General features: G+C 42.0%; 1 non-coding gene across 1 annotated transcript; it reads right to left on the bottom strand.

The window, feature by feature from the left end:
• Positions 1–7,400: 7,400 nt before the first annotated feature.
• Positions 7,401–7,474, bottom strand: Trnat-ugu. Its single transcript has one exon. It is a non-coding gene; the product is annotated as a tRNA-Thr (tRNA).
• Positions 7,475–27,786: the final 20,312 nt, after the last annotated feature.

The following is a 27,786-nucleotide window of genomic DNA, read 5'->3' on the forward strand; positions in this document are numbered from 1 at the left end:
CCTTTTAATGCTGCTGATTTTTTTAATGGCACTGAGGTATGCCAATGGATGGCCAAGTTTTAAATGCTGTGCCAGATTACATGTGGTCTGTACCTAAATTTTTCTGAAATACAAGGGAATAATAGAAGTTGGGATTAAGTGAAGGGTAAATTTATTTAAAGTCTTTGTCCAAGTTTGTAAAATAGCATAAATGTTGCCATTTTCATTTATATATGTTACAACAATTTTTGTCAGAATAACTACTTGAATTATACAGTTCTGGTACTTGGATGTGTAACATGTCTGTTGTTTGTTACCTTTATACAGTTTTTAACATATGCCATAGTCAAATATGGCATAGTGGTTGGAAATATCAGTTTTTGCTGGCAGTACTCCTTACAATTGTAACTCTGACAGGGAGTCACTTGACACTTTTTGTGATTTTCATTTGGTGCACATATCTTTCCAACATTTATGTATCTGCTGTGTGTCCTGAGTTCTACAGGTAGTGGGCAGGAAGTGAGATTTATGATAAACTTACGGAAACATGTGCTAGCTCTAGGTTAAGGTATGCACATAAATAGATCGTGTCTACTTATGAATGTATTAAAATGAATCCAAAATCTGCTAAAAAAAAAAAACTCATGAAATGAATTAAAATCGGTGCACAGCATCACAAAGTATGCAAAGTATATGGATATAAACATAATCAAATCCTTTTAAATGTAAACACATCCTGTTACATCTCATTTCCCACCTTAAAAAATTTTAGACAATACAATTATGACTCTGCTCCTACTGTAAACTGTACATATTACCCCGCAGTGACATTTTATTAGTATAGACTGACAGTGACAAGAGATGGAATATTACTTTAATTATGTTTTCCTATTCATATTGGAAAATTCACCACTATGTTTAGTGACAAGGAAATATGGATTTAACAGCATTAAAAATCTCAAGTTCTCTGTTTATAACATGCCATTCTTCTGTTAAAGCAGTTCTGCCACTTTAAGTGCTAGCATAACTTCAGCTGTCAAAAGGTTGCACACTTCCTACAGAGCTTCGCGACTGTTTATTTTACTGTGGCTGAACTGCCATTTTTGACAATATTTATAAAGAAAATACAGCTTTGTCCCATTGTTTGCATCATCAATACTGTCAACATTTGGATAACTTTGCTATTCAATTCTCAAGAAACCTTCAGTTCAAAGCTTACTCAGGTAACATGTCAGTAATCAGCTATGATTTAGTAACTGATGACAATAATCCCAAAAATCATCCTTCAATGATTTATCACATAGAGGCCAATTAGTTTTAGGCTGTGTATTGAAGTTAACTTCCTCTTTTTACGGATTACCACAGCATTTACCAACACACATCACAACATACAGGAAATTTTTGAGACGCTTTCATGACAATCTCATATCTGGACTCCATGTTTCATATCAAAATCTGTACAAAAATAAAAAAGGGCAAATTTTATATAATGAAATACTTGTGTAGTAGCTTGACATTAGTCCACATCATATTGTAAAACTGAAAAAGAATTATAAAATGAAAGTGTATGTTTGAGCCAACTTGCAGAAGAATCCTTTGGGCTGATGAATGGATAGCTGCATGTCATTCAAAAACCTGTTTACTTATTATGCATCTACAGTGCATCATAGTAATTAATGTCTTAATTCTCCTCACTTCAATGTCTCATTCACCATGGAGAGAGGGGGGGGGGTGCAGGGGGGGATGCTAACTCACTTTTTCACATGGACTGAGGGAAGGACATGAACAACAGTTTTCCAAATGTAATGGAGTAAGTGGAAAGGGTATAGCAGCAAGTCTGTAGTTCCAAAGCCATCAGTGGAGGTCATTGATGGGTGCAGTGATGAAGAGCAAATCTGTGTTTACATCAGAAAATATTGTATAATGGGGACTAACCAGATAAAGCACTTCCATTGCTAAGACACAGACCTCATAGTCAGAATGTTAGAGCTAGCTCAATCTGGCCATCCTGATTTAGTTTTCTGCGGTTTTCCTAAGTTAGTTCAGGCAAATGGCAGGATGGTTCCTTCGACAAGGCCACTGCACTGTCCATCTGTCCTACGCTCTTAAACCATACTTTTACATTCTTTGTTCAATTATATTTTTGGAGTTATACGTTTTCATTGTATTTTGGTGCTGAATACCTTACCACTGTAAGATGATCCCTGGATGAATGAATGAATAAATAGAAATAAAAATAGAAATACTACTTTTTCACTCAGCAGTTTGGTGTACCCTAGTAGCTAATATGATTTTTTTTTTAAATCAATTCTAACCACAGAAGATTATGCTCTTACTTCACTACTTTTTAACTTGGAATCCACATGCAAAAGGATTTAATGAACTTGTCACCAACAATTTCAAGAAACAATCTAGAAGAAAAGAGTCTATTGAATATGCCAATTACTAGCTTCAATAGAGGAAATGTGTTAGGGAGGGCTCAGTGGTAGTTTGACAGGAAGTAAGTTCACACCGAATGTAATGCAAATAAAGTTTTGTAAAGTTATTTCTTGATATCTGGACAGAGTCTATGAGGAGTTATTTATTTGCCCTATTCAATTCTGAAGAGTGTGTTCAGTTCAACTTCTTGTTTGTAGTTTTGCAGATTTTCCTTTCTTTGCTAAAGTATGTTTGATGATGGTAAAATTTTTGATTTTAACTGTAAGCCCATTTAAGTACTTCAGGCAATATAACTGCATTAAACCACAAATAGCACAATTACTATAAAGATGCATACCCTGTTTGCTTTTGATGCCAACACCAGTGATAGGTGCAGGGGATGTGGCACTGGGACAACAGACAAGACCTCTGGCAACACATGCTTTAGCAGAATGCACTGATGGGCAGTCACTGGCAGCACGACACACACCACCAGAGCCGTCGGGCAGCTGACAAACCAAGTCTGCAAAACAACCACATCCTAAAACACTACAAATGGCAGGATGTGTGATATCATCATAAATTCTAAAGTGATAAATTTTATCAATAATAATCCTAAATTGGAGTGTTTCTCCAGAGAAAGGTATTAATAAATTCGCTACAAGAGATTGAACTCATTATCCTTTTGTTAATGTTACATACTCCAATGTAGTAAAAGAGCTATGGCATGAAAATTTTCTGTTAAATTTTATGTACAAATATTTTTTCTTATGTTTATTGCAGATTCAGTGTAAACGTGAAGCTGTCCTCAGCACAAACACTGAACATCGGGCAGAAGGGCTGAAGGGGAAGGAAGAGAGATGAAGGGACATTTACCAGAATTGCTTCACAACCTTTTCTCAGGCCCCTACAATGTGACCTTGTTTACCACTGTGGCACCTGATCAACAGTGGGTCATGCAAGCAGCTGGACACCTCTGCGAACAGCATCTGCCATTAAGATCCCATTCCTGTGATACAAACTGACCTCCAGTCCCTCCTTACAACTACAGCCCCTCGTGAAGACCAATATCTCAATTCATAGAACTTCTTACACTACCCAAACCATGCACCCCCCACTTTTTACATTCTTAACATCCACAAACCCAGTCACTCTTGCCACCCCATAGTTGCTGGCTTCAAAGCATCCACTGAACATATATCTGCCAAAGCTGATCAACACCTGCAAACTGTAGTACAAGGACTCCCCTCCTATATTTAAGACATCACCCATTTCCTTCCTGCTGACTTTAATCTACTTTATACTTATGAACAACTAGTTTACTCTGGGAGGGCAGACATATCAACAGATCCAGAAATACACAATTCTTGCCTCAGACTTCACTGAACATAATGGTCCCACTAGCATAGCTCAAAATCAGATTTCGTGGGCCATCATATCCAGTCCTGGTACTGCTGATCCCTGAAAAAAAAAAAAAACTTATAAGTACACCTCTTATGATTCAGCAGTGCCCTTCTCTTGAATGTGTTAATCAGTTACTTCAACAAGGCTATGACTTCTTAAAATCATGCCCTGAAATGAGATTCATTCCATCTGACATTTTGGACACCACACAGGATATCTTTTGATTGTACCCCTCTTCCTCTCCCCCTCCCCCTCCCCCTCCCCCTCCCCCTCCCCCTCCACCTCTCCCTCCCCTTCCACCTCCCCCTCCCCTTCCACCTCCCCCTCCCCTTCCACCTCCCCATCAACCTCTGCAATATCCTGGTCAGACCCTATGTCGCTTTTGGATCCATTTCCTTACCCTATGGCTCCTACCCGTGGGACTGTCCCCACTGTAATACTTGCTGTATGCAAGTCTCCCACCATCACCTAAACCAGCCATGTAATTGGCAAAACATATACTGTAAACTGACATCATTTATATAAGCTGTTATGTAAATATTGTTCGGCTTTCTGCATTGGTATGACCAGTGCTGTTTCTCTGGGGGAACGCTGGGGGATGCGTGCCCATAAACTTTTTCACCAACAAAATAATTTTTTTTAAGATGTTGAGAACTTGGAAGAGTGCCAAAGATTTATTTCAGGGACGTAAACTTTTTATTTCATTTTTTTGTGTTGGTAATTGCAATACAAAAGATACCAGTGCAGTTTTTGGTGGGAAAAGCGATTTCATTGACTGTTTCAAGCATTTCAAAGCTGTGGCAACCATTCTTGACAACTGAATCGCTGGCAGCCAGTTCAACAAGCATGTAGTGCCCTCTGCCGCTAATAGTGGGCAATGGTAGTGCTAAATGGATATGCATACACTCAAACGCCGAGCTTCTGATAGATGTCTCTTCAGTCCCACTACGTGATGATGATGATGATGATGATGATGACGTCATGGCTAAAAGCAGATGGGTGATATCCCGTGCTTCAGTTATAAGTAATTTTTGCTGCATTATAACCAATGTCAGAGTACCCTCAAACATTTTTTCAGAAAAAAGCACTGGGTATGACTGCTATCTAGTTCTCAGTTAGGATGAATGGGCATAGACAGAAGGTGTATACTGGCAATAAACAATGCTGTTGCAGAGCTTTGTGACCTTGGTGCCTGTTGCAGCATTCATGCCATCTGGTTTCTTCCCTGACACAATCTTAATTTATGTTAATTTCTTCAGTCTCAGCATTTCTTCCCAGTTACTATTTCTCTTTCACTACCTTTTAGTTTTCTATATGTCATTTTCTGATCTAGCCATTGCCCCCACCACTCTAGCCATCAACAGTCTACACATACAATGCACTTAGCTTTCTGCTCTTATTAATTCTTGCATAATGTTTTGTTCATTAACTTTGTACAATGTTGTTCATTAATTTTTGTACAGTGTTTTTCATTAATTCTTGCACATTACCCTGTTTGCACCTTTAATCTCTCAGGTTTGCAAATTTCATCCAGTGCAGTCCCAAACAATCAGTTTTCCTTTTTCATCCTGTGTGGTGAGTCTCTGATGACCTGGCACTAGGCAGCTTTTATGCAACTTTCATTTCCTAAACCTCACCAGTCCTTTTCCTTCATTTCCCTTCCTTCCTGTTCAACCCTTCTGCTAGACAAAGGAACCACTGTATCTGCAAACTTGTACATTTCCTTTCCTTCTCACCCCACCACTTGCTGAGTAGATTTTTGTTGGGGATTGGCAAGATAGCCAACCCATTATGAGAAGAAGCCGAAAGGCAGGGGTTTTAGCTCATGCAGGCTGGCGTGAGGTCTGGAACAGGTCAAGGAAATGAGATTAACAAAAAACGTACGTAGCTGCTGGAATACTTAACTTTAATCCATAATTGGTGAACATCGCTCTTGACGGTACATGTTTTACAGCACCAATAGTAACTGGTAACGGCGCCTTGCTAGGTCGTAGCAAATGACGTAGCTGAAGGCTATGCTAACTATCGTCTCGGCAAATGAGAGCATATTTTGTCAGTGAACCATCGCTAGCAAAGTCGGCTGTACAACTGGGGCGAGTGCTAGGAAGTCTCTCTAGACCTGCCGTGTGGCGGCAATCGGTCTGCAATCACTGATAGTGGCGACACGTGGGTCTGACGTATACTAACGGACCGCGGCTGATTTAAAGGCTACCACCTAGCAAGTGTGGTGTCTGGCGGTGACACCACAATTTTTTTCCTCAATTCTGGTTCTGTTGAGGATCTGCAAAACAGACACGCACTTGGCAGTCAAACCAGCCTTTAGACTTGCTTTCAAACACAATGAATCAGTTTTCTGACATTTCCAGTCTGGCATCTTACATGCGTATGCTCTATTTCTTCCCCCCTCCTCAATATCATTACAACAGTGGTTAAGTTAAAGAAAATCACTTATATGCATAAATTGTGTTTATAGCATGGCATGCTCTGATGAACTACAAACAGAAAATTTTTATTGTTAAGATTCAAGAGGGAAAAATTTATAGGTAAGCAATGAAATAAAGTGTTTATCTCAAAATCAAGAAACACCTACACAGGAAAATTACTCCCTTCAAACTATTTACAGTGACTATGTACATACGAAAGAATGATGATTAACCCACAAAATCCAACTGACCACTATCAATTACACTACTAGCTACAATAGTTTTAACAGCAAGCAGTTAACTGTATCAAAGTTACGTATGACCCATGACAGCCTCACAAGACAGAGTGGTAGTATTATATCGGGTAGCAAGTTTATGCTATGAAGAGCTATAGTAATGATGGCCACTTATAGCATCCAACCTCGTAAGCAAATGCAAATACAAATACAAATAAAAATGTTTTATTTCACTGTTGAGGATATTTACATTCAATTGGTGTCGTCAGTGTTTACATAATAATAATAATAATAATAATAACAATAATAAGAATATAAACTTTGACATGACAAATGTTATTAACTACAACATAATAATCCAAGATGGATGCAATACATATTTGTACAAATGTAAATAACAACAAGAAGTTTCCTAATAGATCAATTACAAGATAAATTAACCACATAGTTCAGTGAATGTCAAATAATCCAACAGACAATTAACAATAAGTACATGAAACAGTAATAAAATAGTTCACAGTGTGGCATTTGTATGGTCTGCAGTTAATTTATAGTTCATTCTCACAAAGAAAGTGGGTCATTTGTCACATACTCAAGGAACTCTTGAGCAGAGTAAATTACTTTACTTTTGAACCACCTTGAAAGACTAGTATTAAATTTATTTACTGGCACTGTGTAGGCATTTTCAGGTAATTTATTGAAGTATACAGGACCAAGGTATTCGTAGCTATTATGTGTCTTTGCAAGCCTAGCATATGGCATATTAATTGTATGTCCAATTCTTATGTTATGTATATATGAAGACAGTAACTGTTCTCGAATGAACAGATTACTGTTGTTGACCGTGCAGCTTTTCCCTGGAATAAATGGTGACTAACTGAAACCCTCAGCTGCCAACAGGTGTTGTTGATATACCTCGATGTGGACAGCTGAAAATGTGTGCCCCGACCGGGACTCGAACCCGGGATCTCCTGCTTACATGGCAGATGCTCTGTCCATCTGAGCCACCGAGGACACAGATGAATAGCGTGACTGCAGGGACTTATCCCTTGCATGCTTCCCGTGAGACTCTCATTCCCAACTGTCCACAATTCTACATATGTAATTTACCTTATAGACATTTGCCCATTCACCAGGTTCGAGTCCCAGTTGGGGCACACATTTCCAGCTGTCCACATCAAGGTATATCAACAACACCTGTGAGCAGCTGAGGGTTTCAGTTAGTCATCATTTATTCCAGGGAAAAGCTGCATGGTCAACAACAGCAATCTGTTCTTTCGAGAACAGTTACTGTCTTCATATATATATATAGTTACAGGCTACCCAGCCATTGACCTTCGTCTGTGCGAATGCGCACAGGTTGCCCAAACTCTTACGGGAATCGCCAAAGCATGCTCGAGTAATGAGTGAATGGGCAAATGTCTATAAGGTAAATTACATATGTAGAATTGTGGACAGTTGGGAATGTGAGTCTCACAGGAAGCATGCAAGGGATAAGTCCCTGCAGTCACGCTATTCATCTGTGTCCTCGGTGACTCAGATGGATAGAGCGTCTGCCATGTAAGCAGGAGATCCCAGGTTCGAGCCCCGGTCGGGGCACACATTTTCAGCTGTCCACATCGAGGTATATCAACAACACCTGTCGGCAGCTGAGGGTTTCAGTTAGTCAACATTTATCTTATGTTATGGTCATGAACTATTCTCCTTAAGTCAAATTTACTCTGATTCTCTTTAATGAAGACAAACCAGTTGTAAATATATAGGCCAAGCACTGTCATTATATTTAGTTTCTTAAAATAATCTCGACATCATTCATATGGGCTAAGTTCTGCTATACACCTTATGGCTTTCTTTTGCCATTTAAACACTAATTTTGAGCCTACAGAATTGCCCCATAATAGTAGTCCATAACTTAGGTGCGAATGGAAGAATGCGAAACACGCATACAATGGAAGTTCTTTACTGACACTGCTCCTCAGTTTGTACAGCAGATATATGGCACGTGCCAATTTGCCACATATCTTCCCTGTGTGAGTATCCCAGCTACGCTTTTGATCTTTATGAAATCCTAATAATTTTACTGTTTTGTTACCATGACCGGAAGCATTTGGGTTGAATACAATAGCTTCAGTTTTACTATCACTCTTCTGCAGTACATTTGCCTCAAACCAAGTAGTGCACCTCTCCATTGCCACTGCCATGATGTGTTGCACATTTTCAAGATTGGTATCACAAGTGATGAGTGTTGTGTCATCGGCATATAGCACTGCATCACATGCTTTACCTTATCTAACTGTTTTCTATTGTCCAAGTATGACTGCATTAGGCATAGAGCATTCTCTCTCATGGTTGAGATTTTTTATGAGAATATTGTGGGAGACCTTATCAAAAGGTTTCCTGAGATCCAACAACGTTGCGCAGATAATATCTTTATTTTCAAAACAATTGTATATTTTTGCTACCATACTCTCAACTGCTTTAACTGTAGAAAGGCTAGATCTGAAACCTTACTGTGAGGAGGTGAGTATATTATTATGTTCAAAATATTGACTCATCTGTTTATGCATGCAGTATTCTATTGTTTTTGATATTATGGGTATAAGTGATATTGGTCGATAGTTATCTGGCAATGCTATCTCTCCTATCTTATGTATTGGTGTAACTAAAGATATTTTTAAACATTCTGGATAACTAAATTTAAAATTTTGTTGATTATTTTAGTCAGTGGCATTACAATTTGATTTCTAATGTATTTAATAACATAATTTGAGAGACCATTAGTAATCCTCTGTTCTAGAATTACTAAGCTTAGCTACTGATTCATTGACCATCTTTTTGGTTACACAAGTTCAGTGAAAGCTGTCTGTCTGCTTACTGTTCATTTCTGGCAGCAGTGCCTCTGCCTTGCTCACATTCTCCATTATGCTGTTATCTGATTGACGACTAACAAACTGCACATTTAGAATAACAGGTGGAATTGGTGTCTGGTATACTTTATTATCACAGTTAGTTTCTGTTTTAATAATCATTTGCTTTGCACTTAGCTGTCTTTATTTCAGACCTGTAAATCTGTTTCACTTTTGTGGTGTCACCGCCAGACACCACACTTGCTAGGTGGTAGCTTAAATCGGCCGCGGTCCATTTAGTACATGTCGGACCCGCGTGTCACCACTGTGTGATCGCAGACCGAGCGCCACCACAAGGCAGGTCTCGAGATACGGAATAGCACTCGCCCCAGTTGTACGACGACTTTGCTAGCGACTACACTGACGAAGCCTTTCTCTCATTTGCCGAGAGACTGTTAGAATAGCCTTCATCTAAGTCCATGGCTACGACCTAGCAAGGCGCCATTAACCGTATCTGAAGATAGTCTTCTTTGTATTATCAAGAGCGATGTACCACAAGGATGGAATAAAGATAAGTATTCGAGGAGCTGCATACTTTTCTTATTAGCATTCACTAATTATCCTGTTCCAGAATTCACGCCCGTCTGCGTTAGATAGCGTGCATTTTAGGCTTCCTCTATCTACAAGGTGTTGGCACATTTGCCAACACATCATTGGCGATGATTTAACGGAACGGGTCTTGTTCTTTCTAATTGCTTAGATTTATTTGTGTCATGGCTTCGCCAGATGTACTGTCTGAATTTTATCGCTTGCAGAATCAGCAGACGCAGGTGTTATTGGATGCCCTTGGACAGCTCGTCCAGGGTCAACGTGCGCTGCAAACCGATGCGGCCGCCGCCGCTTCACCGCTACCGCAGTTGCACCGCAGTTTCGCAATTTTGATGCGACGCACGAGACATGGACTGAGTGGTCCCGCCAGTTTGGATTTCATCTCGCCACCTACAGAATTCAAGGTAACGAGCGGCAGCCTCTTATTGTTGTGTGTAGGGGTGCAAACGTACCGTGTGATAGTGAAATTGTTTCCCCGACGTGATGTAGCAACTCTGTCCTACGAAGAAATTTTGTCGGCATTGGACGCCTATTTCAAAGAAACAGTTAATGTAGTTGCAAAAAGGTATACGTTCTTTCGTACAAAACGTACGGCCGGTCAAACTAATAGGGAGTGGGTTGCAACTTTGCAAGGCCTTACTAGGGATTGTGCGTTTGAATGTGACTGGCCTTCCTTATTCAGATACAATGGTATGTGATGCAATTGCACAGAACGTTTCTGATGTTCGCATACGGGAACAGATTTTGAAACTAGTTAATCCCTCCCTTCAACAAGTGATAGACATATTGGATAGACAAGACACGCTTGACTGTGCTCAGGACTCTTTTGCAACTTCGCCAGCCATGTGTCGCATTAACCGGCCCGCCGGGCGCGCTGCAAGTAACTGTAAACAGCCTTCGCACACATCCGCACAACCACGTGTCCCGCGAAAGCGAACAAATGCAGTGAAATCATGCCCGCGGTGTGCTACTAGACATTCGCGTGACAATTGCCCATCACGCCAAGCTATTTGCTTTTTCTGTAATAAGAAAGGACATGTTCAAAGTGCTTGCCGGAAAAAGCTCCGATCAGACAATCACAACCATTCCAGGCCTTTTGCTTCGCGCCGGAATCGAACCAAGGACACTCAGGCTCGGGGACCTTCCCCCATGGACGTTCATGTAGTTAATTCCACTGCGTCCAGTGCCACTTTCTCTAACAGTGACTGTGTTCGTCCCACAAAAAGTGTGCATCGACATCGTCGGAAATCACGTCAATTAGCAAGTGATTCTGTACCAGTGTCTGTTCAAATTGCACAAAACAGTCGCTCTTGTCGTCAGCAGGACAATAAACTTTTTGTAGATTTGGACTTTAATGGCAAGGTCATTCCATTCCAGCTCGATACCGGAGCTGCTGTTTCATTGCTCAATCACGACACGTACAAACAACTGGGCAAACCTCCATTGCGTGCCGCAAATGTTCAGCTCAGTACATATTCAGGACAGAAAATTCCTGTGTTAGGACAGTACAGCCTTCTTGCAACATACAAGGGACAAACAAAACTTGTGTCATATTACGTTCTTCGTTCTTCTACTGCAGTGAACTTGTTTGGTTTAGATTTATTTCAATTGTTTAACATGTCTATAGTAAATCAGGTCCTATCAGTGAATCAGACTGTGCCTTCAGACAGTGTTTCTCGTCTGCGTGAAGATTTTGCCGACATTTTTGCACCAGGCCTTGGTTGTGCTAAGAACTATGACGCACATTTGGAACTGAAAGTAAACGCGCAACCGAAATTTTTCCGAGCGCGCCATGTTCCCCACGCATTGCGTGATGAGGTCGCAAGAACATTACACGATTTAGCATCACAAGGTCTGAGTGAATGTGCGCAATGCCTCTTCCATCTCAGCTCCGCTTCATCGCTTACGCCGTATAGGTGTTCCGTTTCTCTAGACGACGGAATGCGAACGCGCTGTTCGCCAGTTGAAATTGGCGTTGCTTTCTCATACTTGCCTTACGCCATTCGATCCCCAGAAACCCCTTTTGTTGATGGTAGATGCATCGGATTTCGGGATTGGTGCTGTGCTTGCGCACAAAGTTGGCTCGCATGATCGCCCTATTGCCTTTGCGTCAAAATTGCTCTCGTCTGCGCAAAGAAATTACTCACAGATAGAGAAAGAAGCTTTGGCTCTCGTGTTTGGTGTTACTAAGTCCCATGATTTCTTGTATGGTCGTCACTTTACCATCATCACAGACCACAAACCTTTGACATCGCTTTTTCATCCGAACAAGCTTGTACCTCCGCGTACAGTGCAGAAATTCATTCGCTGGTCTATTTTCCTCTCGCAGTACCGCTACGATATCTTGTATCGGTCCACAGCTAAGCACGGAAACGCCGATGCGTTGTCCCGTTTGCCTGTTGCTGAGGATAAAGCATTCGATTCTTCCAAACTTGCTTGGATGTTCATTGATTCGGAAACCGATGAAGTGGTCGACTCGTTTCCGATTGATTTTCGTCGTGTAGCTACAGCCACAGCTGCTGACCCAGTCCTTGCTACCGTTTTGCGTTTTGTTGCTACGCAATGGCCTTTGTCAAAGTCTTGGATTGAGGATCCGTTGGTTCGCCGATTTTTTGCTCATAGGGAGAGACTTTTTGTATGACGTCCTCTGCCACCATCCAAGCGTTGTCTGCTATCTTTTGCATTGAAGGTCTTCCGCAGACTATTGTTTCCGACAATGGCCCACAATTCATGTCCGCGGAATTTCAGTCATACTGCCAGGCCAATGGTATTCAACATCTGACATCCGCGCCGTTTTCGCCTCAGTCAAATGGTGCCGCTGAACGATTGGTCCGGACTTTCAAGTCACAGATGTTGAAGTTGAAAGAGTCGCATTCTTGGGAGGACGGGTTGTTGCTCTTTTTGTCATCGTAGCGCTCTCAGCCCCGAGATGGTCGCTCGCCGGCTGAGTTGCTCCACGGTCATCCTCATCGAACTTTGATGTCTTTGCTGCATCCGCCGCATCAGGTTCCAGTGCAGCGGCAGACTTCTGCTTTTGCTCCAGGCGACGTTGTATTTTATCGCAACTATCGAGGTTCACGGCGTTGGCTCGCAGGGCGCATTCTTTGCTGCCTCGGCCGCACGATGTATTTGGTTTTGGGGGCCTCTGGTGAGGTGCGTCGGCATCTCAATCAGCTGCGCCTCTGTCGTCACACGGGTTCTGCCGCTCCCCGTCTGCTTTCAGCGATGGTGCCGTCCGGTCAGCGCCCTGGGGACCCATCTACTGGCTCGCCTCATCCCCAGGTGTTACCGACGATGCCTTCCATTTTGCCCCATGGCGACGTGCCGCCGCAGCCACCGCCTGTCTGCCAGCCGGCGCCGCCCGCATTCGACGCTTCGCTGCAGCCGCCAAGCGCCTCCCTGGGTCACGCACCGCCGATCGCTTCCCATGACCAGCTGTCCTCCGCCATGGACCTCTTGCCCGCTTCGGACCACATGGCGTCTTCGCACATCGGGTACCCTGACGCAACGGAGGTCGACCCTTCGGCCCCTCCTGTCTCTTTACGGGCGCATACACCGCATGTTGACGTGCACCCTGGAGTAGGTTTTCAGGCGTTTCCTAGCTCCCCTCAGACCGAATGGCCGGGTGCGGGTGGCACAGCCTCGCCTGTTGTTAGGCTCCCCACCTCATCGCATACGTCAACATGGGGTCCTCCCCACGGCGGGCGGAAGCCTTATAACACGACCGTTCGCCGATTTGCGGGGGAGGAATGTGGTGTCACCGCCAGACACCACACTTGCTAGGTGGTAGCTTAAATCGGCCGCGGTCCATTTAGTACATGTCGGACCCGCGTGTCGCCACTGTGTGATCGCAGACCGAGCGCCACCACAAGGCAGGTCTCGAGATACGGAATAGCACTCGCCCCAGTTGTACGACGACTTTGCTAGCGACTACACTGACGAAGCCTTTCTCTCATTTGCCGAGAGACTGTCAGAATAGCCTTCATCTAAGTCCATGGCTACGACCTAGCAAGGCGCCATTAACCGTATCTGAAGATAGTCTTCTTTGTATTATCAAGAGCGATGTACCACAAGGATGGAATAAAGATAAGTATTCGAGGAGCTGCATACTTTTCTTATTAGCATTCACTAATTATCCTGTTCCAGAATTCACGCCCATCTGCGTTAGATAGCGTGCATTTTAGGCTTCCTCTATCTACAAGGTGTTGGCACATTTGCCAACACATCAACTTTCATGTACATTTCCTCGTCAGCATTATTGTGCTTGGACCTACCATGATGGAGTAGCATTATGATTCTTATTCTACTTAGATGTGGGGCAGTATCAGTGTATTACATTCTTATGTGAGGTAAGATGAGTAGTTCTTTGCCTGATAGTGAAAGACTGATTTTACTGTAAAAAATACACTTGCTTCTCAGTTTAGGTCAGAATATTTTATAATTAATTTTCCAATATTTAGAGTCCATTCCTGAAGTATGGTTTTAGAGTTTTTGCAAAATTTAAATTTACTATGACTTGTTCATTTCAATTATTTAAACCCACAAAACTACTTCAGATGTGAGAAGTGGAAGGCTCAGGGTGCCAAATCTACTGAACAGGTCTGATGTTCACCCAGTTCATAATTACAATCCATAAATGATCCAACTGGCAAAAAATGTTTGTGCTCATGCACATTGTGCTGATGTAAAAGAAATTTTCTTTCCATATAGTGGAGATGCTGATTCACAGACAGGCACTACAAAAAGACTGAGGAACAAAGAGACTTTTGGCCAAAAGGCCTTCTGAATTAGATAACAAACATATACGCACATACAAACATCCTACCCACTGTCCTTCCCAACCCACCCACAGTAGTATTTCACTGCCCATTGAACCTACACAGTATTCTTGTCCATCCCCCTCAGCCCCTCCTTGCAACCCCTTGCCTCATGGCTCATTCCTGTAACTCACCTGAATCCAAGACCTGTCCCACACATCCTCCCATTGCCACCTACTCCTATCCAGTCACAAGTATCACCTATTCCATCAAAGGCAGAGCTACCTGTGAAACCAGTCATGTGATGTACAAATTAAGCTGCAACCATTGTGCTCTGTGCTATCTGGATATGCTGTCTGTACACAGGAGTGTCCACCGACAAACAACAGCCAAGAAGTAACTGGACCACCCAGTTGCTGAGCATGCTGCCCATCACAACATTCTTCATTTTGATGTTTGTTTTACAGTCTGTGCCATCTAGATCCTTCCCACCAACACCAGCTTTTCTGAATTGCATAGGAGGAAACTCAACCTGTAATGTATCCTACATTCCCAAAACTCTCCCGGCCTCATCCTTCATTAGTCACCATCCTTCGCCCATTTGTCCCCTTCCCTTTTCCCACTCCAGCACTACAAAGCCTTCTATTCCATCAACACACCCACAATCGTTTTACTTCTCTATTTCTGTCCTTTTCTGCTCCTCCCCCCCCCCCCCTCAAGGAGAGGAGCAGGGGGATAAGTGAAAGGGTGAGTAGTGAGTAGAGGAGAAAAGGAGAGAAGTTGGAGAAGTGGAAGTAAACTGTAGGTGCATTGGCAAAGTAGAAGGTGTGCATGTACTGGAATGGGAAGAAGAAAGGGCATAGGCAGTAGGATAGGGACTAACAAAGAATATCTGGTAGGGAGAGTACCCATCTGCACAATTCAGAAATGGTGGTGTTGGTGAGAAGACTCCAGATAGCATATGATGTAAAACATGTCATTAAAGTTAATCACATCATGCTGATTGACATGTTCAGCAACTGGGTTGTTCAGCTGCCTTATTGCCACAGTTTAGTGGTGGCTATTCATGCAGACCTGGTATCTTGTCAGATGTCATGCACACATAGCATTTGGCACAGTGAGTGCACTGAAGTTGGTACATCACAAAGCTCCTTTTAAAAGTGGCCCTGCCTTTGATGCTGTAGGAACACCAGAAGGGGTAGTGGAAAGTGGACAGGTCTTGCTTCTGATTCTGCAGAAGGTGGCAGTGGAAGGCTGTATGGGAGAGGTCTTGTGTCTTCTTGTATTGCAGGAGTCTGAGCCATGAGGCAAGGTGTTGAGTACAGGTATACAGCAGGGTTTGAAAAGGACATTGTGTAGGTTGGACGGGCAGTAGAATACAACTATGGGAGCAGTAGGAAGGATATTTCTCATTTCAGGCCAGGATGAGCAATAATCAAAATCCTGGAGGAGAATATGATTCAGTTCCTAGTCCTGTAGACAGATGCCTTCTACTCTGCTAACACACCAAGAAGTCCTTCCCTTCCACTCCAAACAGCCCCCCAAACTCCCCCCTCCCTCCCCAAGCAGTCTCCTCATGTTACAACTAGCAGTCTCCTCCTGTCCCTACCGAACCTCTGGACACGCCAACAGGCAGCTCTAGCTTCTTCCCCCTCCCTGTCCCATACCATCTCCTTACCCCCACTACTCACCTCAGCTGGAGTGCTGTGCACATCAGACACAGTCACAGTTGGCCCTAAGCACCCTGTGACAGTGCCCATGTGTATGTGTTATAACAAAACAAGCCGTAGTGGAATCCTTTTTCTCATTGTCAAAATTCATGATACCATTCAACTGCCAGCCAGAATTGAGGTGCGTTTCACTGATTAACATGTTTAACTGCTGCATGCAAAATTTTTTTAATTACTAATTACATTTAATTTTCATATTTTTGAAGATGTCAAGAAACTATCCAAAAACCCATGAAACCTAAACTAAAATATTTATTGCTAATTACAGCATACAATTAGTCACTATGGAAACATCAGCCACAAATTATATATTTTATATGTTTCCTTTTGTAATTTACTTTCAACTACTGTTCACTTCGAAAAACTTAATGTAAATTATGTATCTATAAAAGAAACCAATAAACTTTATTAAAAATGTATGTAAATTCTGGAAATACAGAGATAATCGATTTACTCAAGAGTACTGTTCTCCAAGTTTATGGAAGTGTGTGCGTATGTATGTTCTCGAAGGTAGCATCACTTGTGAGACAGTTGTTCTTAGAACAGAGTGGAGTCAAGAGTTTTAACACTCTTGTTATGGTTTTATTAATGTGTAGTCCAAAAATACTGATTGTACTATATATTTTGTGATGAACGTTGTGTGCCACAGAACTATAAATAATGTCAATTCTCAATGCATCAATAAAATGTAAAGTCAGTTTGAAAACTGCAGTCTTCATTTGAATGCACAAAGGACTTGGTTTTATATACATTGGATTGCACAACTTCACTTATCCAACTGTGTGGAAAATACAAGTTAAATGTTCTACATTTTAAGGTTATAACTCATTCCTCTCTGTACTATTAATGTACTGCATTAAACCAATAAATTGCTGCGTTGTCAAATTTACTATTATGGTATGGCCTACATAGTAAAAGAAGATTATAGTGTAATTGTTGCTGTGTTAACATGTAAGAGTTCTATTCCTGATGAAGGATTATCTGAAAGCTGAAAATACTTCTAATGATCTTTTCAGTGTCCTTGTCTGTGACTCAACACCACCTCAACTGGTAAGTAGCCATCTAGCCTTCCCACATTGTTGTATTAGCAGTTTTAATTTTAAATATGCTGGCATAAAGCTATATAGTTAGAGACAAGAGAGCTGACTTATTTTGTATTCTTTTACTTCATGTTGTCTTTCAGAATTATATTCTGGGGCCGTGCACCTACAGTGATTGCAGCATTTACATTCATCAGAAGTGAACAGTGTAAGGTTTGTGTCAAGTACACACATGTCCTTCTTGCAGAAGCCTTTTTAAGAATCTATGAATCCAACAATCACTTCTAAATACATTTACTTCTTAGTGGTGCCCGATAATCAGTTTATGCTGAACTTTTATTTCCACAGTCACAATATGAGCCAAAAACTAAGTTTCTTGTAAACATTGCCTCTTTGTCTTGGTTTCAGAGTTACGTATTCTGGTTGGAAAATATTTAACAATGAAGTCTCTAATAAAGCAACAAATTGAGAATCACAACCAATTCAAAAGAAAATTTAAAAAATATCATTAGGATCATTTCTACAAATTATCTAAATATATGGAGGAGGAGGAGGAGCAAGAGGAGGAGGAGGAGGAGGAGGAAGATTAATGTTTCACATACTGATGACAACGAGGTCATTAGAGATAGAACAAAAACTCAGATTAGGGAAGGATGAAGAAGGAAAGGGCATCCCAGCATCATCTTAATTGATTTAGGGATACCACAGAAAATTATATCAGGATGGCCGGATGTGGGTTTGAGCCATTGTCATCCTGAATGCAAGTTCAATGTATAAATATATAGATTCAGAGATTGAAAATTTACATCAGCCATATGGCAAGTAACAATGGTGGCACCTTCATTGATGATTACTTGAGATATTCAGTAATATACTTACTAATAGTCAAAAATAAAATGGTTCAGTCATTCAGAGACTTCAAAGAACAAAAAGCTCATGCATAAAATTTTCATTACAGAAGTATTTGAAGGCTACATTTGGACAATGGAGGCAAACATATTAGAAAATAATTCAAATAATTATGCATATCTTCAAAAAGAAGTAATTCAGTGGTAGATGATATTCCATGGTACACTTCAACAAAATGGTGTTGCAGAATGGTTCAACCAAAGCCTTTCAGATACTGTGCAATGTTTGCCGAGTGGAAAATCACAAAATTGCTGTGGTGAAGCAACAGCAGTGGCAAATTATTTGAGAACAGATGCCTAACAGTAGCCAATGGTGGAAAAAGTCCCTACAAGTGATGGCATGGATGAGAACCAGACATCAATCATCTGTGTGATTCTTCAGTTTCTCCCAGCATATTTGTTGATTGAAGAAACCATGGTTGCACTGCCAGTTCATAGTGGCAAACGGACATAATATTTCAGTTATCAGACATGTTGCCATCATCAGGTGCACTGACGAACTGAGCTCCAAATGGAAAAAAAAATGGTTCAAATGGCTCTGAGCACTATGGGACTCAACATCTGTGGTCATAAGTCCCCTAGAACTTAGAACTACTTAAACCTAACCAACCTAAGGACATCACACACATCCATGCCTGAGGCAGGATTCGAACCTGCGACCGTAGCAGTCGCGCGGTTCCTGACTGAGCGCCTAGAACTGCTAGACCACCGCAGCCGGCAGCTCCAAATTGAAACCTACTTGTTTTTCCCTTAGGTGGATGACATGTTCGTCATCTGGCCCCATGGTAGGGACAAGCTCCTGGACTTCCTTACACATCTGAACTCCATATATCCCAACATCCAATTCACAGTGGAGACCAAAGCAGAGAGAAGATTACCTTTCCTGGATGTTGTGGTCAAGATAAGAGCTGAAGGCATGTTGGGTCACATTGTGCACAGGAAGAAAACACACACTGATCTATATTTGCATACATACAGCTGTCACCACCCTTCTCAGAGAAATGGAGCTCTAAAAACACTGGTACACAGGGTGTGCAGTATCTCATACACAGAGAGTCTGCCCCAGGAGCTGGAACACCTCAGAACCATATTCTAAAAGAACAAGTACTCGGAATGGCAGATTAGACACGCTGTCCTACCCACCACTACAGTACAACCTTTGGAGATGGAAGAAGTCACAGAGGAAGAAGTAGCTGCTGCATTTATTCTGTACACTGGCACACTATCAGGGAAAATCAGACACATATAAAAGAAACACTGATTTAAAACTGTCTTTTCCCCACCCAATAAAACAGGAACATTATTGGGAGGTGTGAAAGATGATCTCTGCTTGCAGAAGGCTGGCATATGCCAGATTCCCTGTCAGTGTGGTAAGACTTATATTGGACAGGCTGTGCAAACTGTCAAAGATCATTGACAAGAACATCAAAGGCATACATGACTGAAGTATCCTAACAAGTCAGTGGTTGCAGAGCACTGCTTCTCTGAAAAACAAGAGATGGATTATGAGTGCCCCAAGATCTTAGCACAGACTTCTAAATATTGGGACAGCATTATCAGAGGCAATCGAAATTCACACCAGGGATGAACTCATCAACCAAGACTGTGGTTATAATCTTAGCAAGGCGTGGGAACCAGCACTCAGTATAATAAATAAGACACTCAGCAATGAAAACAATCTGGCAAGCTGGGCAACGTAGCATTTATGCCATCGCTGCCACAGGTGCTGACCGCTGCATCTCCATGACTGCTAACGCATGCACGTGGGTGCAGATCGTGGAGGGTACACCCTGTGGAGGGAGGGGATACAATGTTGCCACTCGCCCTCAGGAGCTGAGTTTATCAGTGCACCTGACAATGGTGACATGTCTGATCACCAAAATATTGTGCCTGTTGGACACTATGAACTGGCAGTACGCCCACGGGCTCTTTGATCATTAATCATCTGTGATTATTTGTATGTTACATGCGTGCAAAAATGAAAACCTGAGGTGGCAAATCTACACAACACTTTTTGGGTGATAAACCAAGAAAATGACTTACAAACTACAAGACAAATGAAAAGAAGGCATCTGTGGTTGAAAGGAGAGAGTATACACAGGGAAAAAGATCCAGAAAGTGTACAGGAACCTATGTCAGATCATAACAACAAATTGCAAGAAGCAATGTTAGAAGAAGTGGAAAACCTAATCCAAAACTGAACTTGGACATGTGGATATGAACAACACGAGTTTTCAAGAGGAAATATGATGGGAATGGAAGATCTGCCAGACACAGAGTATGAATGATAGCCTTAGGTAATGAGCAATGACCAAGATTTTATTCTGATGGATGTCACAGTCCAGTTGTAAGAGCAAAAACTGTATGATTACTTATGGGAATAGTATCTGAGCAAAAATAGAAAATTCGGCATTTAGATGTCATTGTGGCATACTTGATGGGTGACATGATAGATGAAATGTGTGTGGAGATACCCATTCCTTTCACAGATGCCCACTGACAAATAACAAAAAAAATTCAATAGCATACCAGATCAAGAGGAACTGAACAATGAGTGAATTTGCAGACTTTAATAGAGCATCTATAGGTTGCATCAGTCCACCAGATTGGTTTAAGAGAGGGGCAGGGGACCAAATTGCGAGGTCATTGGTCCCTTGTTCCCAGTAAAATAATTACACAATGGAAAGAAGGAAAGAAAGGAGATGTACAGCACAATAACAAGAGAATGGACAAACGAGAAGAATGACAGAATGAAAACAAACAATAATGTGGACAAAAAGAGGAAAGGAAAACCGTAGAGAGAAGTGAGAAATAGGTAGAAGGGGTAGAAACAAGAGAGCAGATGACTGTGGCTGGCAAAACATGTGAATAAAATGGAAAAGCCAGCCACTCTGAGACATTAAAACATCCACCCTAAAAGCAATAGAGTGGAGAACACAAAGGGACAAAGGACATGCACTAAAACTTATATATGATAAAACCCTCTGTCACGTATAAAACATAAAACTAGATTAGCCAATGAGGCATTGTCAGCTAAAATTAATGGCAACGAGTCCGATAACTGAAGAGTCCATTGCAGGGCAGCCAAAGAAGGACAGCTCATCAAGATATGGGGCACTGTCAGCCAGACACCGCACCGACACTAAGATGGGTCATCACGGTGCATGAGGTAGCCATGTGTCACCCAAGAGTGGCCAATGCGGAGCCAGCAGAGAACCACAGAGTCCCTGCAAGATGCCTGCATGGAGGACTGCCACACATTGGTAGTCTCCTTAATGGCACGCAGTTTGTTGTGCATGCTGAAATTATGCATTTCGTCTCCCAAAGCTGCAAAACCTTCAGCATAGTACTGAACACAGGTCAGTTGCAGAGAAACTGATCTTCGTATGTGGTTTCCATGTAGCCTGATTGGCCAGCATGTCAGCAAGTTCATTACCTGGGATTCTGACATGACCTGGGGCCAGACAAACACCACTGAATGAGAGGGCCGTTTCAGGGCATACATAGACTCCTGGGTGGTCGCTATTAAATTATGATGAGCAGAGCACGGGTCCAGAGCTTGTAGGCTGCACAAGGAGTCAGTATACAGAAGAAATGACTCCCCAGGGCATGAATGGATGTGTTCAAGACCACAAGATATAGCCACCAGCCCGGCAGTCAAAACACTGGTGCCATTGGGCAAAGAATGCTGTTCAATATGTCCTCCATTGACATATGCAAAGCTAACATGAGCATCAGCCATCGAGCCATCTTTGTGACCTCGGTATTTATCAAGAATCAAGAGGAAGTAGCAGCAGAGAGCTGTAGGGTTAACTGGGTCCTTAGGTCCATGTGAAAGGTGCAGGTGAAGCTGCAGCCTACATGTACTCCACGGAAGTGTACATGAATGGACCTCAATTATAGGTGGTAAAGTCAAGGACTCCAGTTCAGAAAGAAGGGATCAGATATGAACTGCAATTGGAAGTCCTGACCTGGGCTGCTGATGCGGGAGATGAACTGCCATGGATGGGAAACGGAGATGATGATTTGGATGCGCAGGAAGCTATGAATGTGTGCTATGTAACTGGCCAGCAGTTGTACATGCCTAGCCTGCAAAGGAGGCCCTACGGCTTCCACAAGAAAGCTGGTCACCGGACTCATCCTAAAAGTGCCTGTTGCTAGGCGAAAGCCACAGTGGTGCATTGGGTTGAGGAAATGCAATGCTGAGGGCTCTGCTGAACCATAAACCAGACTCCCATAGTCAAGGCAGGATTGAACAAGGGCTCTGTAGAGCTGCAGAAGCATAGAGCAGTTGGTGTTGCTCAGGCAGTGGAGGGTATTGAGGTGCTGCCAGTACTTCCGCTTAAGCTGATGAAGGCGAGGAAGCCAAGTCAATCGGGCAATGAAAACCATTCCTAAGAATCGCTATGTCTCCACTACAGTGAGTGGATCTTCATTAGGGTAAAGGTCTTGTTCTGGATGAATGGTATGATGCAGACAGAGGTGCATAACAGACGACTTTGTGACTGGAAACTGTGGGCTAGAGCCCATGACTGCGCCTTGTGGAAGGCTCCCTGTAGGCACCACTCAGCAACACCAGTACTGGTGGAGCAGTATAAAATGCAGAAGTCATCTGCATACAGAGAAAGTGAGACGGACGAACCTACAGCTGTTGCTAGACCATTAATTGCCACAAAAAGTAGAGAGACACTCAATACAGAGCCCTGTGGGAACCCATTCTCCTGGGTATGGGGTAACTATGGGAGGCACCAACTTGGTCACAGAAAGTACAAAGTGATCGGAAATTTTGGATAAAAATTGGGAGTGGGTCATGGAGACCCCGCTGGTATAACATGGCAAGGATGATGTCACCAGGTCGTGTCATATGCTTTTCGCAAATCAAAAAAGTCGGCAATGCGATGTTGGCATCTGGAAAAGGCGGTTCGGATGCCAGACTCAAGGGACACCAGATTATCAGTGGTAGAGCAACCCTGGCAGAAGCCGCCCTGACATGGAGCCAGTTGGTCACATGACTCCAAGACCCAATCCAACTGCTGACACACCATACGTTCCAGCAACTTAGAAAGGATGTTGGTGAGGCTGATGGGCTGATAGCTATCCACATCAGGTCGGTTTTTACCAGGTTTGAGCACTGGAATGATGGTACTCTCCCACCACTATGATGGAAAGACACCATCACACCAGATCCGGTTGAAGATGACGAGGAGATGTCACTTGTAGTCAGATGAAAGGGTATTTAATCATCTGAATGTGGATCTGATTTGGTCCAGGAGCTGTGTCGGGCCAATGTGCAAGGGCACTGAGGAGCTCCCACTCTGTAAATGCGTTATAGGATTCACTATAGGGTGAAGTAAATGAGAGTGTGAAATTCTCCAATGCAGAGGCTAGAGCATAGTGCTCAGCAAAGTGCTTGGCAATCTCGTTTGCGTTGGTAGATAACACGTCATTTATGTTAACACCGGGAACACCTGTTGGGGCCTGGTGACTGAAAACACGTTTGATCTTTGCCCAGACTTGGGAAAGTGACATAGGGCACCCAATGGTCGAGACATCTCACCCAACACTTCTGGTTCCGTCATTTGAAAAGTTGGTGAATGCAAGCACAGAACCATTTAAAGGCTATAGGGTGCTCCAGGGAAGGGTGCAGCTTATGCTGCTGTAGAGCTCACTCACACTCCTTAATTGCTTCAGCAACTTCTGGCTACCGCCAAGGGACTGTCTTTTGCCAGGGGCATGCTAAAGAGTGAAGGATCGTGTTTTCTGCCACAGAAACAATTGTTGTTGTCACCTGCTCAACCACACTGATGTTGCCGTGTGGGGGAGATTCAATGGTGACCACAGAAATGAAAGTTTCGCAGTCTGCCTTGTTTAAAGCCCATCTGGACAGGTGTCTGTGAGTTTGACGCCAGGGCAGTGACAGAAAGATGAGGAAGTGGTCATTACCACACAGGTCATCATGTGCCCTGCAGTGGATAGATGGGAGAAGTCCTGGGCTCCAAATTGATAAATCAATGGCCGAGTAACTACTTCGAACCACAGTGAAATTTGTGGCAGCCCCAGTATTTAAGAGGCAAAGGTCAAACAGACAGTAATGTTTCGACATCTCTGCCTTGGCCAGTAAGCACGGTGTCACCCCAAAAGGTGTTATGGGAGATAAAATCTCCCACAAGTAGGAAAGGTTTAGGGAGTTGTTCAATCAGTGCAGTTATTACATTCAGGGATACTATACCATCTGGATGAAGATATACATTGCAGACAGTTATTTCTTGTGTCATCCATATTCTGACAGCCACAGCTTCAAGAGGGTTCTGAAGGGGCTCAGTATCACTAGAGACAGTTTAGGACATAAACGCAAACTCCATCTGACACTCTATAATAGTCACTATGGTTCCTGTATTATCACTTACAGCTGTGGAGAGCAGGGGTCCGCATAGCTGGGAACCAGGTTTCCTGGAGGGTAATGCAGAAAGCAGGTGTAAAGCTTAACAGTTGCCATAGCTGAGCCAGGTGGTGGAAAAAACCACCACAATTCCACTGGAGGATGACGTCATCATGATACTGGGAAGGCATAGAAAATTCAATGAGGTAGTTTACACCTCAGGGTCACCTGCCGCCACCGACTTTTTGCTTGAGCAGTCTATATCCATTTTGTCTGAGGGTTCGCCAAGATCCAGGTCCTCAGTGGACTCAAGAATCTCCACCTCATCCGCAGATGCAGAGCTTGGAGGTAGCGGTGGTGTGGGTGCCACCACAATTACCTTGATCTCGGGGACCTTCTTTTTGGATTTATCTCGCTGTTCCTTGGGTTACCCTGGCTGGGAGGACTTCACTGATTCAGTCTCTGGGACTGAGGATGAGTGTGAAGTCCTGTGACCAGCTGCTTTTGGGCTCTTCAGCCAAACCGCATACTTGGATGATCTGATGATGTAAGGCGAGAAAAGTGAAATAAAGAAACTGGAAGAATCCTTATGCACTAAATTTTAAGTAAGGGATCTTGGAGCAGCATGACATGCATAGCCAATTTGAGTTATGAAATAAGATGGGATACTTATTTTGGATCAAACAGCATATGCAAAAGAAATCTTAAACCCAAGTGGAAAATAGCAAACCTGTGAAAACACTGTCATGAATGTAAAGCTACAAAATATGACAGATGAAAAGCAGCTCAGCAAACAGAACCACAATTGGAAATCTTCTACACCATATAGTGGGTACAGGATGAAATTTAAAATTATTGAGACTTATTTAAGCCAGTTCAGCAGCAACACAAAGGAGGAGCACTGGTATGCCATCAAATACACACCATATTATTTGCAAGGCATAATAAATGATGTGCTTATTTACTGAAAGATCAGTTAGAAAATTTAAATGTATACTGATCCAGACTGGAAAGTTAACTCAACTCACCAAAAATGATTTAGTGGATATTGGACAGTTTTTGGGAATGCAGCATCAGAAGACAATAAACTGTTGCACTAAGTACCATTGAAGCAAGGGTTCATTGCACTGCATGAACCTGCAAGAGAAAAATTTTTTCAGCAAGACTGACAGATTGTTTTCTGTATCATCCTATGAAGGTTTCCATCAATAACTGTAGTTAGGGGGCAGTAAACGAAGCTTGATAAGCCAGTCTGTAAAGCATTTATTTAAATATGTAGTAGCATACAGGTCAATGATTAATGGTGCACACAGAGGGAGGGGGCATGGCAGGGAGGGAGGGGGACAGGCATCCAGAAATTGAAGTTAACAAATCAAATAAAGCAGTGTTGCCACCTTAATAAAATATTAACATTATACCAATAATTACTGGTGTTAAAAAAATAAGTTACAATATTTAAATATGTTCTAGTAATGATCTAAATTCAGATTTTATTTTACCTAGTGTCTTCATCAGAACATCAGCTAACATGCTTAACAGAAATTTCTTACCAGAAACACTCTGCCTCAGAAATTAATTTTGACACGTTTGTGCTAAAGTTATGATGGAACTATGGATTTTTTGCAAAGGCATATTACTGGCACATTATCCTCATTGCAACAGTTCTTTGACTGTGAGAAAGACCAACATAAATTACTGACCCAACAGGTTGCACTAGTTGTTGCCACACTTAAGGCTACAAATTCTGATTCTGTTGATGACAGACACTGTGGGCTGCTTTTTAGATGCCCATGAAACCCTACAACTCAGAATTTTAAAAAGATGACCATCCGTGAACTTTGTCTACTCTGTCACCTGCCCAATCATAATCAACATAACTAATTATAGTTATTGGTGCCATTTTTATCCCTAGCATATAATAGTCACAGTTTTAGGGTCCTCTTAATATGATATAAGAGTCATTTTAAAGAATTCCATGAACTCAGACTTGCACATTTATTTTTTATTTTATTTATCATTATTGGTCCTGTAGATAATACAATTTGTACAGCTAAGCACATCATGATATAGGACAAATCAATCTGAAAATTATGTTGAGATGTTATATGATGAGAGATGACGGCAATGTTACATAACTCACATAGCAGAATATGTACAGGATATATAGACAAAATATTAAAAGGTTGTGTGTGATGAGAGATTACAGTGGTGGTACATACGACACATAGCATAGTACATATATGAGATACAGACAGAATGTAAATAAGATACAATGATTAAATTATCTTACTAAGTAGAGATAACTACAAGTGAATAAACAGCTTATTCCACGTAATTAAAATTTTGTTTCAAGAAATTCATGTGAAGAATAGAAACAATGATTTACTAGTAATTCCTTTAATTTACTTCTCATTATTTTTGGGTTTTTGCTTGTTTTTATGTCTGTTGGGAGGTGGTTTTATATTTTAATGCCCGTACACTTAACTCCATTTGCATTTAATTTTGTGTTGTGAGCTATAATTTGTAATTGGGTTTTGTTTCTGGTGTCATGTGTGTGGTGGTCTGCATTTCTGTGGAGGGATTCCAAGTACTGTACTGTAAAACAAGCCAGTTCCATTATAGAGAGGCATGGCAGTGACAGAATTTTTAACTGTTGCAACAGTGGTTTACAGTTTTCAGATCTTTTTTTTACATTTCATTATTCTTACCACTTGTTTTCGTAACTTGAAAATTATGAGAGAATCAGAGCTATTTCCCCGGAAGATTAGACTTACCTCAAGACAGACTCAAACAGGGCATGGTACACCAGCTTCAAGGTATCTACACTGGCTGTGCCTTTTAATGATCTTAATAGATAACATGTTTTATTAAGCTTTTGTGACAGTGCCTCAATATGTGGTTTCCAGTTTAGTGTGTTACAGATGCTAAGTCCAAGAAATTTGGTGTCCCACCTGCTTGTAATGTCACCTTTGCCAATAACTATAACTGCATTGAAGAGGGTAAGATTTTGTCTAGTGTGGAAGTTCATACTAACAGTTTTTTGAATAATTATGAGCA

This window comes from Schistocerca piceifrons, chromosome 1 (assembly GCF_021461385.2).
Source record: "Schistocerca piceifrons isolate TAMUIC-IGC-003096 chromosome 1, iqSchPice1.1, whole genome shotgun sequence".
NCBI classification, from domain to species: domain Eukaryota; kingdom Metazoa; phylum Arthropoda; class Insecta; order Orthoptera; family Acrididae; genus Schistocerca; species Schistocerca piceifrons.